This window comes from Ursus americanus, chromosome 17, assembly GCF_024610735.1.
Source record: "Ursus americanus isolate L20-20 chromosome 17, mUrsAme1.1.p, whole genome shotgun sequence".
NCBI classification, from domain to species: domain Eukaryota; kingdom Metazoa; phylum Chordata; class Mammalia; order Carnivora; family Ursidae; genus Ursus; species Ursus americanus.
In genome coordinates, this window is record NC_142143.1 from 47,238,429 (window position 1) to 47,255,481 (window position 17,053).

Genomic DNA, 17,053 nt, shown 5'->3' on the forward strand with positions numbered 1-17,053 from the left:
ACACCCCCACGTATCTGAATTCAGAAACCAAGACTCTGCCTTGTACCAGAAGCAGAAATTAGAGGAGACACTCATCCCCTCTGAGCTCAGCCTTCTCATCTGAAAAGAAAACATGATAATAAAAGTATCCATTCTACTCTACAGATTATTCTGGGGCTAAAATAAGATACTGTGGGTGAAACTCTTTGTGGGTTATCAGGAGCTCTATAAACATAGCAAGTACCTACCCCTAGAGCGGGTTAAGCATTAATAGATTGACAGGGGTAGGGAAGAGAGGAAGGAAAAACTGAATTAGGTTGTATTATTATGATTATTAGCATTATTTCACAATTCAGAAAAAAAAAAGAATCACTAAGTTTCTTCTTGAAGAGGATCTATGATGCTGTGAATCTGTCTTGTCATAGGTTACTCAGTGTTATGGATTGGAGTTTGAGTGCCCCTAAAATACGTGTATTGAAACCCTACCCCACAGTGTGATGATATTAGGAGGTGGGGGTCTTTGTGAAGTAATTAGATGGGGTCATGAGACAGAGCCCTCCTGAATGGGATCAGTGCCCTTATAAGAGTCACGAGATTTACGGCTCTCTGCCCTCCACCATGTGCGCATACAATGAGAAGCTCGAGTCTGCAACCCAGAAAAGGGTTTTCACCAGAACTCAGCCATGTGGGTACTCCGATCTTGCACTATGAGAAATTTGTTGTTTATAAGCCACCCAGACGGGGTATTTATTAGAGCAAGCCAAAATGGGCTAAAACATCCAAGTTGCCTTGACTCAGAGAAATGTTCCTAGAGATAAATATCTAGAGACTCCTTGCAAAGATTTTACTGTGAGAAATGTTTATTATAGACTTGTGTAAAATTGGAAACTCTATCCCACATGGAGTGGTTTAATTAAAACTCTCTACATAATGAATTATTATGCATCCATTAAAATGACATAGAGCAACATGTAATAATATAAAGAAGAGTCCATAATAAGGAATAAGGGGGGGGAATAAACAACATGTATAATAGACTGACATTGAAAATGTGTGCACATATGCATAGCGAATGCAGACTGGAGAGTCCAGAAGAATATATATCAACATGCATGCTTGTAATCTAAGAAGGCTGGAATTAAGAATGTCTTTAATTTTATACTTTTGGCTTTTATTTTTTACTGCTCTATAAAGAATATATATTATTTATAAAACAAAAATTCTGAGCTCTGAAGAAGACCAATGGGAGACTTACAAGACCAGGAGTTCTTTGAGGAGGGACACTCATCACTTCTATGGAAGAAGAGGCACCCAGAGCAGAGCTCTGCCCCACTGGAGCCTTCATCCAAGATGACTCAGGGCGTCGTCTGAGATTTCTGTTCAACCAGCTCTATTGTGTTCACTTATCAGATAAGGCCTCAGTCCGAGATAGGGAGTTTGCCCCTAAAGTCTGTGTGGAGGAAGAAATAACACCAAAACCTAATAAATATTTAGTCTCCAGCCAATGGGTGACCAGTGGGTTTCTTAGCAACATAATGATTCTGTAAGAGGAAGAAGGTCCCTAGAATACAGCAAATGTATGACCTCCTCATTCATTGCCTTTGACATGGGCTGGGTGAGAGTCACAAAGAAGAAGAGAAGAGCTGTGATAGTTGGCACAGAAATATCCACTATTCATCCTGAAAAATCTCACTCTCAGAAGTATCTAATAGACTTTATTAATGCATGTTTCCTATTTAGTATAGTCCGTTGATATGTAATAAGAGTGCTGAAGGTCACAGCTTATATTATTAAAATTCTAGCAAGTACACCGGATCCTGGGCTTGGAAATGCATGCAAATCTCCTCATTTTAATAGTTGATTTATTATTGTTAGTTCTGCCCTGTATCATCCGGTTAGAGCTCAGGTCTAATGAAGCCTCAGGAGCTGATTTGATTCCCATACAGGCTTGTTAGCTTCAGAGAGAGAATTTTCCCCATAGCCACAAAACCCTTCTCCTAAGCCCTTAACCTAGATATGTCAGAAGGAGCATGAGGCATCATAACTCCTGGGAAAACAGCCCTAAATCCTTGTCCCACTGAGACAGGAGTCCTGTGTTCCTATAAACAGGAAACCATTGGTCATTTGTTGTGGGGTGGCCGGAGGAGGCTTGGGGGGGAAGCTTGGTTTGGCAAAAATGGTGCAGAGCAGAGACTTGCCGGACAGGAAGGGTAAAAAGATGATGTCTTCAAACTAGCTGTGGCTGAGAGCCCACCCAATGAGCGGTGATGATTTGTGACCTGTCGCTCTTCAGAGCCAGGAAAAAAGAAGAAAAGGCAACAGAAGCACCTAGAAGAGGAGACTGGCAGAAGCACAGAGAGATTTTTCTGCCCCTTTTCAAAAAAGTGGCAACCCTCCTTTCTCTCCTCTGTGCTCCCCATACCTCCTGTTTTATTTCTACAAAGTATTTGTCACCCCGTGTCACTCTTGCCTATTTGTCTATGTCCCTTAGTAAACTTCAAGCTTCCTGTGGGCAGAAGCCATGTTTACTTGTCCCTAGTGGTGAATAGGCTGGTATCCTCCAAGCCTTCCATACTACAGGCTCATAGTGAATGCTTAATAAATACAAGTCAGTGAATGACGTATGCAAAAATTAGCCCCGATGTAGGAGTGAGCAACACATCCTAACAAAGAGGGGCACAGCACAGAACTTGGAGATAGAAGTAAGCCCCTTGGGTGGACTTCAGGGACAAGTTTTTTTTTTTTTTTTAATTTAAATTCAATTAGCCAACATATAGTACATCATTAGCTGCAGATGTAGCGTTCAGTTATTCATTAGTTGTGTATAACACCTAGTACTCATCACATCACATGCCCTCCTTAGTGCCCGTCACCCAGTTACTCATCCCCCATTCCCCTCCCCTCCAGCTTGTTTCCTGTGATTAAGAATCTCTCACGGTTTGTTTCCCTCTCTGATTTCTTCCCATTCAGTTTACCCTCCGTTCCCCTAAGATCCTCTGTGCTATTTCTTATATTCCACATAAGAGCAAAACCACATGATAATCGTCTTTCTCTGATTGATTTATTTTGCTCAGCATAATACCCCCCAGTTCCAACCATATTGATGTAAATGGTAAGATTTCATCCTTTTTGATGGCTGGGTAATATTCCATTGCATATATATACCACATCTTCTTTATCCATTCAGGGACAAGTTTCACACAAGGAGGCAGGAAGAACTCCGGCATTACTTGTAGATGAGACGAATGAGCCTCTGGAGTTGCACTGGCTGAGAAATCTTGTATGTTTGCAATATCCCCTTTGTTTGATATGAGTTGTAGAATATTTTCTTCAGTTCCTTGTACCTTTTAATTTAATTACCTGGGGAAAAGTGGTTGCTATGTATTTCAAATACTCCCAGGGCTGATGGGCACATAAACAGAATAAAGATGGAGAGGGGCCACGTCACCAGGCAATTTCCTGTAGGCATCTGGGGGACTCGTATACAAATGCTCTCATGGGGTGCTACATTGCAAGTAAGGTAGTTCTTAACATGTAGTAAATCCTTTTCCTATCTGGAGGCTGCTTCTCTTTCTCCTACATCATCGATTTATAAAGGGAGTTTTTCCATTCCCCATTCTTCTTCATGATACAAACCAGGAGGCTGGTCTGTTCACAGGTGTCCTTTCTTAAATGGGCATTCTTTCATGTTTTTAAGATTTTATTTATTTATTTACTTGTGAGAGAGAGAGAGAGAGAGGGAGGGAGGGAGAGCAGGCATGAGCAGGGAGAGGAGCAGAGGAAGAGGGACAAGCAGACTCTGCACTGAGTATGGAGCCTGACGTGGGGCTCCACCTCCTGACCTTGAGGCCATGACCCGAGCTGAAACCAAGAGTCAGACACTCAACTGACTGAGCCACCCAGCTGCCCAAATGGGCATTCTTAAATCCCATTATAAGTTCCCAGACTGAGGTCTGCGTCTGGAGATTAAAGGTCACAATTTCTAGTAGAGTAGGAGGTGGAGGAGAAGTTCGGAATAGCTATGTACCAATTTTGGCTTCAGTGCGCATTGTAGACAGAGATCTCTACAAAGGTTTAGGGGGTCTCTCTTTTCCTGGAAAGAGCCTAGCAAAAAGGGGGGAAAGCAGCAGAGAAGCAGATTGGCTATGTTCTGAAACCTGTGGCCACCCACTAGTGACGTGGTGTAGGGAGCAGAAAACCCAGCTGTTCTCAGTGTCAGCAAAGCCAACACTGGCTTCTCAGCAGGTGAAATGGGCCTTCTCCACCCTCATACTCGATGTTCCCCTAACACAGAATGCTCGGTCCCAGATCTCCTTGTCCTCGGGTCTCAGCTCAAATACACTTCTTCAGAGAGGCCTCCTAGATCCCACCCCCCCTTCTTGGTCATTCTCTGTCAAGTCACTCTCTTTCCTTCACTTTCTGAAACTGTTTTGTACACGTGCAAAAAGAGGACATTGACTGTGTCCTCTCACTGCATATGTAAGCTCCATGAAAGAAGGGACCCTGTCTCTTTTGCTCATACTTTATCACAAGCACTTAGAACAGTGTCTGGTACCTAGTAGGCCCTCAGTTTACAAATGAGTGAGTGAGTGAATGAATGAGTGAATGGAAGAGCCTGAATATGAGATTCAAGATAGCAGTGGGCAAGTACTTTCCATTACCAGCAGGGTAGGTCTCTTCCTTGAAGGGGAAATGTGCATTTCCTAAAGGTAAGGAACCAGGGAACAAAGTGGATATTTACATCACAGGAGAAGCCTTTATTTCCATATTGAAGCACTCACATGTCCTCCCCTGTGTGCGTGTGGGTGGACACACCAGAAGGCAGCTGTGAGGCTAGGGTGGGGCAGGGTGGGGGGGTTTAGGCAGTACAGAACTAACAAACTAACCAAGTTATCGCTGTGGTGTAGAGCTGAGTCTGTATACAGCTCCCCGAAGGCAGAGGACGGCTTTGTCTTACCATTTGGGTGCAGTGACAAAATATAAATAATCAAAAAATCTCTGGGAACTTGTTTCATTCTTTTGAACAGCTGCTGTCCATGGGAAGGTGCTCAGGCAAGGGACACCAGCAAGCTTCCACAGCTCACATTTGGTTGTTTTCCATCTATCTATGCAGCTCAGAAGACGAAAGAGAAATGGGCCTTCCCATCGTGTCCCCTCTGCCCACTGCGCATGCGTAGCCTCGGATCTCACTCCCAGGAGTGGTGGCAGCCTTCCTCTGTCCAGAGAGGTCCATCTCCAGCCTCCTTCTCTCTGAGTACGTTTATCTGGTAGAACGAGGGCGGGCATTCACTATTGACCAGTATGGAGCTAATGCCTTATTTATTCACCACTTCATTTATAGAAGACGCCATGTTCTAATGAGCGGGGTGGGGAAAGGCATGCTGAGAACGCTAACCCTCCCATGCATTTGTTCGGTACTTGATACAGTGGACAGCTCTTTCACATAGATCATCTTCCCCCGTCACTGCCCTTCATGTAAAACAGAGCAGGTATTTTTCCATCATCATTTTATAGAGGAAAAATCTGAGGTCAAAAGAGGCGAATGACTTGCTCCAGGTCACGGAGCTGGGAGGACCTGGGTCTCCTCACCTCCAGATGCAGTATCAAAAGGCAAATTTCTAAGGAATGAACAAAGACTGACAGTCTCTTTTGTCACGACCAGAGTATCTCTGCATAAAATTTTATGCAGCTACAAGAAGAACCTATTTTATGATTTTGTTGTGTCTGATCAGAATCAGTGGCTAGACAGGCTTAGCATGGTGCCTGGCACAGGAGGCAATTACTGAACGGTGGAGAGAAAGAAGGAGGGGAAAAAAAGACGGAAGTTCTTCTGTTTTAGGGACTGAGATTGGCTATACACAGTACACCCAAATCTTCCTCATGAGAATGATATTATGGAGAAACCCACTACCGTTGACTGCCACTCGGTACGTAGGAACTGACTCAATGGAATTCTAGAAGTGACAGAGACCTGAGAGGGCACAAAGAGCCATGCAGCTTGGTTGGCTGCGTTACTTGGGTCCATCCACAGCCACTCGTGTGCCCCTGACTGTCAGCTGATCCGAACTCGCATTCCATACACCAACATTTAAAGCAAATACTTCCTGGACTAAAAATAAAGTACACATAAAAATCTGTTTAAATGAATCATTCTTCTTTTGGAAGCTAAAAAGGGGAGGGAAAGGAACGGTGGAAATGTTCTGGGACTAGCGGCAATGTGAACAGTCTCTCTTTGATCCTCTGAGAATTTCCAAGTTGAAAACACCATGTGGAGATGACTCCTTCCCTTGGGATATGGGCTGCATCTGACCTTGCCCCATGGGTGTTAGTTGTGACTCTCTCCCTCTCTCTCTCTCCCCCTTCCTCCTTCTTCCGCCCTCCCCCACCCCTTTCCCTCCCTTGCCCTTGCTCTGCTTGTAAATGACTTACTCAGTAATAAAATTGTGGTTGAAGAGATAAGAGAGGCTGGAATGTGTCCTAGCCTGGAGTCAAACAAGGAACCTGATTATCTAAAATAATGTTCGAGGTTGGCCATGAAGTGTGTGGAATGGCCCTCCTTTTCCTCTTGCCTTCCATCACGTGTTCATTCATTCATTCCTTCATTCGTTGTCCCTCTTACAGGAACAAATAGGAATAAGAAATCATCGCTACTAGTCAAGAGCGTCAAGGCGCTCTAGTCAACTAAGAAGGAGCAGGCATGGGGGAAGGTGCAGGGATGAGGCTGAGTGAGGTGGAGACAAGACACAAAGCGCCTCGTGTGCTATTCTAAGGAGTTTGCGCGTGATCCCACAGGTCCGTATTTCCGGAACTTGGGGTGCAAAATTGTGTGGATCGATATTATAAGAATTTATTAAATATTCTTAGTATCAACAACTTGTTCTTATTACAACGTTATCCAAATGTATACAAGCATAAACCAGGTATAATTTCCCAACGTTTACAACCGTTATACAATAATAAAGCCAAAATAAATTTATATAAAGTAAAACCCAATCTAATGCAAACTAACAAAATTTGCTTAATGCGATGGATGTTATTGTTTAACTGATACCAAATCGCTACTGGCATGTGAATACGGCCCTCGCTAAAAGCATGTACATTATTTTGAACTCAGCACGCCTACATGACCATGCGCTAACTAATGACTCAACTCATCCGATCCTCTTTTCTAGTCAGGGTAGCTTGAAACTGCCATCAAAAGAGACTGTGGTGATGTCACGGGGCCACCACATCCTTGCCTATGTGTCAACTACACTTCTTTTCTCAATAGCCCAGGACAATAAAAATAGACCTATTTGCCTCTAGGTTACAAGTGGTCATCAAATGACCTAGAAGATGCTTCTATTTACATTTTAAAGTCCTCAAAATTAAAAAGGGATTTTTAAAAACGTCTAAGAGACCCCATCAGCCCTAAGAGTACATTACCAAAGACCATTGCCTGAAGTTGGAAGAAATATTACATAAGTGCTTGGGGCTCACCACTGACGGATTTTGAACAAGAAAGTGAGGTAATCAGATTTCCCTGTTAGGGCAATTACGCCAGGGGCAGCAATGATTGCACATTAGAGGAGAGAGAAACCAGGAGTAAGGAGCTCACTTGGGGAGACAAGTATGATCCTGTAGGCGAATGATGATGAATGATCTAGCAAAGACACGATGAGTGATGAGGTGTAAGAGAAAAGACCAGAAAGGTCTGCAAAAGGCAGAATCCATGGAACCCAAGGACTGACTACCTGTGACAGATGAAGGAGAAGGGGCATTTCTAGCTTAGGTGACACTGTTAAACCTGAGAGAGAATATAAAGAAGGTAAATTTAGTTTCAGACAAGGCCACTATGGGGAGGCTGTGAACTATTGGGGTAAAGATAGGCAAATACAATGGGCTAGTACTGGAAAGAAGAAGCTTCTAGATGAGACTGGTTTGCGAGGATGGCCAAGTGGCCACCATCCTACAAACTGTAACTTCTACATCCAAGAATGTCTCAGTGCCCACTCCCAAATACAGTGTTTCTCCTGCTTTGCTACCCAAAGTTCCAACCCAAATGACCATGGCTGCAATAATCTAACTCAGTACTCTGAGATTAAATATATATTTAAAGTACAAAACCTGAAGAGACTGGCAAGCTATGATTGGCAGCCTGATCCCAGAATGTTCATGGTGGACAGAACATGGAATTTGTAATCATTCAGACCATGGCTCCAATTCCTGCTCCATTACCTACTAGTTATGAAATCTCAGCAAGTCACATATCCTCTTGTCTTCCTTTTTGCAAATTGGGGTTACAGCACCTTATATCAAAAGCTAGTTAGGAGCATTAAGTAAAATACTGCATATGTTATCTAGCACAGCTCCTTCAACACCCTGGTCAGTGCATCTTTCCCATTCTCCTAACATAACAACTAGACCATGGACAAAACCAGACTTCCTGGGTTCAAACCATGATCTACGACCTTCTAATGACATGACCTTGGGTAACTAAAGTAACTTCCCTGTAACCTAGAGGGATAATTATATTCTCTAGTGCAGAGAACAGAGTAACTCCCTGAGTCAATATTCACAAAACTCTGAGCACCATGTGTTTGCACATAGTCTGCACTAAGTGTAAGCTGTTAATGTCATAATTACTCCTTCCTCTCTTCCAATACTTAAGTTTGAGATTCCTTCCTGGAAGGAATCTCCCATTTTGATGGAAGAGGATAGAGACATAGTGTGGCAACGGGTACCTGAGCTACTGAGTGTGAAGCCCCACGCCGAGTGGAAGGAAAGAAGGTTGACAGCCTTAACGGCGTTCTTTGCCCATTTCTCAATTTTGTCCAAGACAGACTGGTGTCTGCAATGCCTCAGGGAGTGAGACGGAGGGTGACTGAAGTCCAAAGTCCAGTGATGAAATGGAGAAATTGTCATCGTCAGATGTTTGGCCAAGAAGGAGACATCCGGATGGAAGTACTGGGAGTTCTTATGAGGTATGACAACACTCATTGTTTTCAATGAACTTTATTTTTCACTTAATGGGAGTTAAATGCCACAATTATGCTGGGTTTTGTCCCAAACTAGGAAGAGTAGCAAAAAAGCACACACACACACACACACACACACACACACACACCCCTACACCCCTTCAAACCAACGTGCATTTCCCAAGGGTTAAATCCAGAAAAGTTAGAAGCCTAGTCAGGAACATGGGCCAGTGAGCAAACATAGATTTTTCTGATGTATTCAGCATTATCACATCAAGTTTCTGACCCTAATCAACCAAGGTCATGAACAAACGAGTCCTTTAAAAAATTTTATGAAAGAAAGTGCTGTGCATTTTTCTCTCTGGACTCTCTCTCACTTGGAATACAAATGTGGCCTGGCTCTTCCAAGCTTTTGCTGGCAAGGACTTCAGGCCTGAGCACTGAGCTGAGTTCTCAGTCATTTGCTGCCTCCATCAGGATCAGAGAAGAATATTCCTCAATGCATTTCAATCTGTTTAATCCTGAGAGGCTGCAATGACTTTTGGGTCAAAATGAAGCAGAGGGGTCTCTTGGAGATGGAGATATTGTTTATTTGGGTATAAATTTTAATTAGACTTTTTCCCAGATTAAAAAAGATGCACAGGAGTAATGTAGAGAGAGTTCTGTCTTTGGGGTGAGGCTGATATTAGATCCAATTCCCATTCTGCCACCTGTACTGTGTGATTCGGGGCACATCCCTTAACCCCCTGAGCTCACTGGCCTCAGATGTAAGATGGTAGCATGCTCTGTCCCTGACTCCTCCCTCTGCTTTCTAGCCATTTCCTGCTGCACAGTCCTCATCAGGCATATCAGGCCACTCAGGGCTTCTTTCGTCTCTGGTCCTTATTCAAGTCAAGATCCATCTGCCTGAAACAATCTCCCGCCCCTCCTCCATTTTCCAGCCTGACACCCACTCATCCTGCAGGCCTCCCTATAGGTGCCACTTCCTCCAGGAAGTCGTCTTTAACACCACGTCCCTCAGTTGAAGTTTAGGTTGCGTGCCCTCTTAGGAGCCTTCCCTTGAAGCTGAGACTGCTGGCTTTCCTTGTGAACACCATCTGCCACCTACCTATGGCCCTGCAGCCAGAACGCCCAGCAAAGCTTGATGCCTGATCTTCTCCCGCCCCGGCTGATCTAACACGTCCCCTGAACCCCATTTCTGTCCAGTCCCACTCAGAGGCTGACACAAGATTTGCTCTGACTTGCTGTCTTTGAAACCATGTGACCAAGTAACAGTCCTACTGGTCTTTAGTGAAGAAAGATCTAACCCAAATATCCTCCTTTCTTCCTCCTCCCCTCCTATAGGTCAGATTTTCTAAGAATGTATTGGAGATTCACTTCACATCACTTCTCTACTTGGAACCTGCTTCTTAGCACTCTCTTCTTCCCATTCTGCCATGGGCCCCCACCCCTCCTCACTGGTCACCACTGGGAACTCCCAGTCAACCCCCTTTAATGGGTTCTTCTCCCTTCTCCTGGGCTCAGACAACGGTTTGATGTGGGGCTGACCACACCTCAGTCAAGTGCCTGGACCTTTCATTCTACATTGTGTCAACACAGAGGAGTAGAGCTGTTCTGGTCTTGTCTGAACAACTAGGGTAATTCAAGAAACAAACAACACAGATTTTCCTCTTACAAAACTTACATCTGCACACTGCTTGTGATTCTTCCTATGGCCTAAGGAAGAATATCAAAAAAGCAGACTTTTCTCATGGGGTTTCCATCACGGGCACAAACCTATTCCCAAAGAAGCTCTCACTTCTCCAAATGCCTTCTTCTTCCCACTCCCAGAGCAATGACATCAAACTGAAAATCTAACTCACTCCCCAAAAGACCTGATCCTGACCCAGAAGCCGTCACCTTCCCAGTGATACGCTTCTCTAAGTCCGAGTCATTCAGCCTAAGGAAACTCAGAGGCTCTTCCTCAGCAATGGCAGCACACCCTGATTCTAGCGAAGTCTGGACCCCAGAGTAGAAGAGTGCTATGGCTACAAGCAGGATCTCTGGACCCAGGTGACCAGGGCTTGAATCTGGCTCTCATTTTCCCAGCTGTGTGACCTTGGTCATGTTTCTTAACCTCTCTGCGCCTCAGCCTCCTTATTCTTGATACAGTGATAATAATAGTGAAGCTTTACAAGTAGTGCTGCTTTAAAGAGTCAAAACACACACAGAACAGAGCTTAGCAAAGAAGATGTGCTCAGTAAATTTTAGCTACAGCCATATATATAGTTCCCCACTAACGTAGACTTGTCTATTACCTTTTCTGTTTATCTAGCAAGTAATTGTTGAAGCAGACATAAACACATTCACAGACATCTTCTGGGAACAAATATGAATTCCCAGAGAGGGTACAATCTGGAAATATTTTTCTGAATGACTCATGAGGAAGTCTCAAAGTGGAGTCAGCACAGAAGATTCACTCCTTATGAACTTTCAACTCACAGATGTCCATTAGGTGCAAATGGAGCTTTTTCTGCTCTCTGCATTTTCACTGAAGCCCCTAAGGTGAAAACAGTAAGTAGCAAGCACCTCCCTCCTCAATCCTATAGGGACCTCCTGGATAGCAAAACTCACTAAAAGGTAGCCCAACTAGTCATTTGCCTCTAGACTACATAAAAGGAGACTAATCTAGTCTAGAGAGACCAGAAAGGAACAGGAGGGGTGCTTTGAGTTCTGATAATATTCTACTTCTTAATCTGGGTGCTTGAATTTTGAAATTCCCAAAGGGAGTTCATTGAAGGGCATTCCTAAGACTAAAGATCATGTGGCTATTCTCATCATTGGAGATCCTGACACATGTCCTTGAAGGCTTAAGGACATAGTACTTGAACAGAGGCCACAGCCCACCTCACATGCAGACCATTTCTGAAGGCAGGAGCCTGCCTTAAGCTGCCCGAGAGAGTGGGCAAAGACAGAAACAACAGGGGAGCATGCTTTCTACATGGTGGAGTATGAATGCATGAGTCCTCATAAGCTTTGTAGACACCATGGAATATGTATTGAAACATCTCGAAAGGACCTCACCCTACAGAGTGGCCTGCCAGAGCAAGGAGACTCCCATAGGAGGAAGTTGGAGAGATGACCACTGGGACAGGAGCTGAGATGGAAGAAAGAAAATGGGTCACAAGAGGTCAGCTGAAGAATGCATCACCCATATCAGGAGCCAGGACAATGCAAAAGTCTCCAAGTGGAGGATCCACAGATGCACATCTGGAAGGCCTAACCCCTTGGCAGTGCCAGCCAAGAAAGAATCAAAAAGAGCCCCAACGACATGAAAAGGCGATTCACCCTTCTTTCACTTTTGCCCCACCCCCCGATCCTGGAGAAACCAAAGGCAGCAAAGCAAATTGAGGAGGGAGAGTGAGTCCGAAATAATATTGCGCAAGCAGACCCTAAAATCAGCCCTCCTTCCCCATTTCAGGACCCTCAGCCAAGGGTCAGGCCGATGCTATGGAAATGGGAGAAGTTCTGAATTGGATCTGGGATCGAAGATTTGATTTAAACTCTGTTGAGTCTTTTAATACTTGAAGAGTCACAATTATCAAATTAAGACTTTTTTTTTTTTAATGGGAAAATGACCAGACTACAGAAAGGGACAGGAGAAGAAAATTGAGCAGCATACCTTTTCAAGGTGGTTGTAGTGGGGAAAATTTGGCAGTTTCCTGTGTGTAGCTGTTGGGCCCAATGCATTCACAAGACATCAGTTAAAACAAAACAAAACATATGCCAAGCAAAATCTCATCAGTCCTACCCTCTACCAACAGATGGTTCTGAGCTCTTGTTTGCGTGGGCTTGTCATAAATTGACCTGAGCCTCAGCAAAAAGGTCTTTGTCCTTAAGATTGTTATGAAGGACCTACATGGGTCCTTTCTTTTACCCCTTTTTCTTCCAGCCTGCTGGGCAGAGGACAGTGTACCCTTCAATCACTCCCTGAATCCACAAAAACTTACCCTAAGGACAGAGAGCACTGCTCCTATGGACATCATTAGATTAGATTCGAAATCAAAGTCCCCTCTCAATTTCTTTCTATGGAGAGAGAAGTAGCATTTTGCTTTTTCTGGCCACAAAGACATTGGGTATTTAATTTTGGGCGGAGAAAGAGAGGTACAATTTAGTTGGGGAGAAAAGTAATTTAAGGACCTTTCCCAAGAAATAATATTTTCTCTGAAAGAAGCAAATTTAGAAATTCAAATGACTTCAAAGAGGGCTCCAGAATGGACTGGAATGATCCTCCCTTTCTCAAAACAATAAAACAAACAAAAGCAAACAAACCATAACAAAAACCCCGTACAGTGCCAGTAAATATCAAGAACTCAGCAAGGTGTTGGGCATCCCCGTTCCTCCCTCTTCCCCCTTCTCTACTCTCCTCTCTTTCATTAGGGACAAACTCACGTCATTTCTCATCCTTCATCCCACCTCGTTACTGGCTCCACCATTCTTTAAAAGCAACCCCATTGGTCAGCCATGTCTTCCTTTCACAGAGACTCGGACAAGCAAATACGAACTCCATGTGGAAACCAGGAGAGCCCAGAGGAAAGCGCTGGTCATTTTCTTTCGATTCTCCTGAAAGCTTATGGTCTGGTAGAAATTCTGAGTTTTCTTGAAGGGACTAGAGGAAGCACAGCTGGAATAGCAATATCTAAATAAAAATGCTGCTGACCTGCTGATATTAACTAGTCTAAAAATACCACGAAGCATGTGGTTTTCGTTAGAGCAACAAAGCAGCTATAGTATGACAGGCAGCCTGCCTTCCAAGATTACCCTCATTTACATGATATTATGTTACACGTGGAGCTGGACTCTTGGGTTTAAAGAAAAACAAGAGTTCCACACCAAGAGGTGAAATGAAGAGTCAGGCACTCAGCCAAAAGTTTGAGACTACCCAGAAATGACTGAGCTCACAGTCACGTGGTCCCACCCTGCTCAGCACTCTAGTCACACGTCATTTGTTCCATTCATTTGGAACTTCTCACACGTGGCTCTTATCACAGGTAATTGTAGGTAAGATGAGGGCAGAGACCACTTCTTGATCAAAACCGCATCCCACATACCACATTCCGCATGGTCTTTCGCACCCGTGGAGCTGATAGGCAGCGATGCCAGGGAGCTAGATACAGTATGGGTGGAAAGAACACAGAGTTCTATGTCCCAGACCTGAGTCTCAAGCCTTGATGGCCTCTCTAAGGCTGTTTAACCTTGGGCGAGTTTTCCACTTCCCCAAGTCTCAGTTTGCTCATCTATAAAAAGAATATTAGCATAAAGGGGAGTTAATGCTATTATATTCAAAGCTAACATTCATTGCGTACTTACAACGCACCAAGGATTCCACTTCATGTTGTTACAATGCACTATTTTACTTAATATCCACAGTCCTCTCATGATGAAAGTAGACCAAAGAAGTTACGTAACTTGCAAAGATGACACAACAAGTAAGTGGCTGAGCTGGGATTCAGACTGAGATCTGACTCATGTCAAGGCTTGTGCTCTCATCCACAGAGTTTAAAGTCAACACCTAAATGACTACAACTGGCAAAGACCAAAGTGATTGAAGGCAGGGACTCTGGGTTCTGCCATTTCCTTGCTGACACTTGTGTGAACTTCAGTTTCCTCATCCGTAACATGGGGACAACAGGACCTACCTCATAGTATGGCTTTAAGGATTAAATGACTGATTATGCATATGGTTATGGGATAATTCCCAGCACACAGAACTGGCTGCTATGTTTACTATCTTTATTATGATAAAATGGCTGCCATATCAATGATGATGGAGGCTGGAATAAGAGAATAAAAGAGAATGAGCATGGGAGGCCACTAAATGACTGCTCTGTGGCACTTGTAAAACCCTCATGGGAAACTTGCAGAGATGACTAAGAACAAATTCAAGGGTGCTGAGTTTGTACTTATGCAGATGGAGGAATCCTGGAGATTTTACCATATTTATATGACTCAAGCTGGTAAAACCAGGAGACATCTGGATAAGAAATGCGATGCTAAGGAGATGTGTACCACAGTTATGGCCCCACAGTTGCGGGCCAGAGAGTCAGGCTAGGGCAGTCCACCGATGGCTTGGTCCAGGGTGCACCCCTGGAGGTACCACTCCTGTCTGATGATGTCTCTATGTGAAGTCACATGGTGATCCTGAAGCTGATGTGGCAGTTGATGCATCGTGATGAGCGGACTTGTCTGGTTCATCAACCCCATAAAATCATTTTCAGATCATGCTCATTTTGGAAGACTAGAAGTATCCCTAGTGGGAGGCCTCCATGATGATAAGATGTGCCAAAGCTGACCTGGGAACTTCTTAGCAAACTATGCAAACAAGAAAAAAAAAAAAAAAAAACGTCTCTTGAAGATGCGATGTGAGGCAGGATTACACGATCAAGTAGAAAATGCAAACCACTTTCAAATCACTTATGGAATCGCTGTCAACATTAAAGCTGTGGAGACTGACCAACTCCCATTTCTCAAATAAGATCTGAAGGAAGAGCTTTTATTTTTTTTATTTTTATTTTTTTTAAAGATTTTATTTATTTATTCGACAGAGAGAGAGAGCCAGCAAGAGAGGGAACACAAGCAGGGGGAGTGGGAGAGGAAGAAGCAGGCTCATAGCGGAGGAGCCCGATGCGGGGCTCGATCCCAGGACCCTGGGATCACGCCCTGAGCTGAAGGCAGACGCTTAACGACTGAGCCACCCAGGCGCCCCTGAAGGAAGAGCTTTTAAGTCTCAAGGTGCAACATTAAGACCAAGAAAGAACCTTTACGATGCAAACCCAGAAACAACTTTGTCTCGGACTGTGTTCCTGGATTTTGGTTCCATGTGTGAATTTCCAGCTGTAACAAAAATGATAAGCAAAAAAGCAAGCACTTTACCTCTTTCCAATTCTTTTTTGCACATATCAGATGGAACCTCAGGTCTATTATTTTAATTTTAATATCCACCACCAGCTAACAGTGTCCTGGGAAATAAAGGCTTATCTTACAGAAAAAAGAAGAGAAAGAAAGAAGGAAAGAAAGAAAGAAAGAAAGAAAGAAAGAAAGAAAGAAAGAAAGAAAGAAAGAAAGGAGGGAAGAAAGAAAGAAAGAAAGAAAGAAAGAAAGAAAGAAAGAAAGAAAGAAGAGAAAAAAAAAGAAAGAAAGAAGAAAAGAAAAAAATCTAAATAAGAGGATGACAGGCCTGCTTATGGGAAAGGATCTCAGCCTGAGGATACAATATGTAGAAATGACCAAAGAAGATGGAAAAAAAACAGGAACATAAAGTCCAGCCATACTGAGTCTTATGGCTCCTTACTCAGTGATTTTCAAATTATAGCTTTATTTTGGCAATACTATAAAAGTAATGCTGATAAGCTAGTTACTAAAATCTGGGTATGATATATTTTGATATAGCAAGGAAATAATAAAATTTTATTTTTAAGGCTGTTGATGAAATTTCTCTTAAGGAGAAAGCATCTTTCACTTTGCAAAATGTCTTGGAGAGCCATTTGGTTGTGGAAAAGGAGGCTCTTGAAGTATTTTTCAAAGGAAGACCATTAAGCCAAGGAAAAATATATTTCTCTGCCTAATAATGTAAGCAAAATAAGTTTCCAAGGGCAGACTGTGATGGTGGGGACAGAATAAGATGATAGAAGAAATAGGTAGGTAGAGACACAAGGCAGGAGGGAGAGGGTCCAGGACAATGAAATCTGAAGGGTCCAGGAGAAGAGGGCTCAAGAGAAACTCTCACACGGGTGGAAAGAGATGGGAATACCTCAATCTAGAAATCAATAGAAATATCTCATATTTAGTTTTAAAGAATTTGCCATGCTCTGAGGCAATACAATCCCCATTGTCTCAAACTCTTTGTAAAAACGGGCTATCCACAAATGGTATCAAGGGAAAAAGCAACTGTGTTTGAGATTGAGAAAAGAAAAACCACATGAGTCAAGACAGAAGTAAGATTGAGAATTTAGTAGATGCAGAAAGCCTAGAAGAATCACCCCCACCACACCCCAGCCCAGAGAATCTGCCCAGACAGCAGGTAGAAATGTATGCTACATTTCCCTTTACGTGTGTGCGATGGGGCCTCAAGCCATTTT

At 43.5% G+C, this 17,053-nt stretch overlaps 1 long non-coding RNA gene across 1 annotated transcript in view; it reads left to right on the plus strand.

The window, feature by feature from the left end:
• The first annotated feature begins 5,107 nt into the window (after positions 1-5,107).
• The window catches only part of LOC148108680 (uncharacterized), a 30,160-nt gene continuing 18,214 nt past the window's right edge, over positions 5,108-17,053 (plus strand). Inside the window, exons 1-2 of the long non-coding RNA XR_015727235.1 lie at positions 5,108-5,233; positions 8,802-8,942. This is a non-coding gene — a long non-coding RNA (uncharacterized LOC148108680). The remainder of the gene's footprint in view (positions 5,234-8,801; positions 8,943-17,053) is intronic.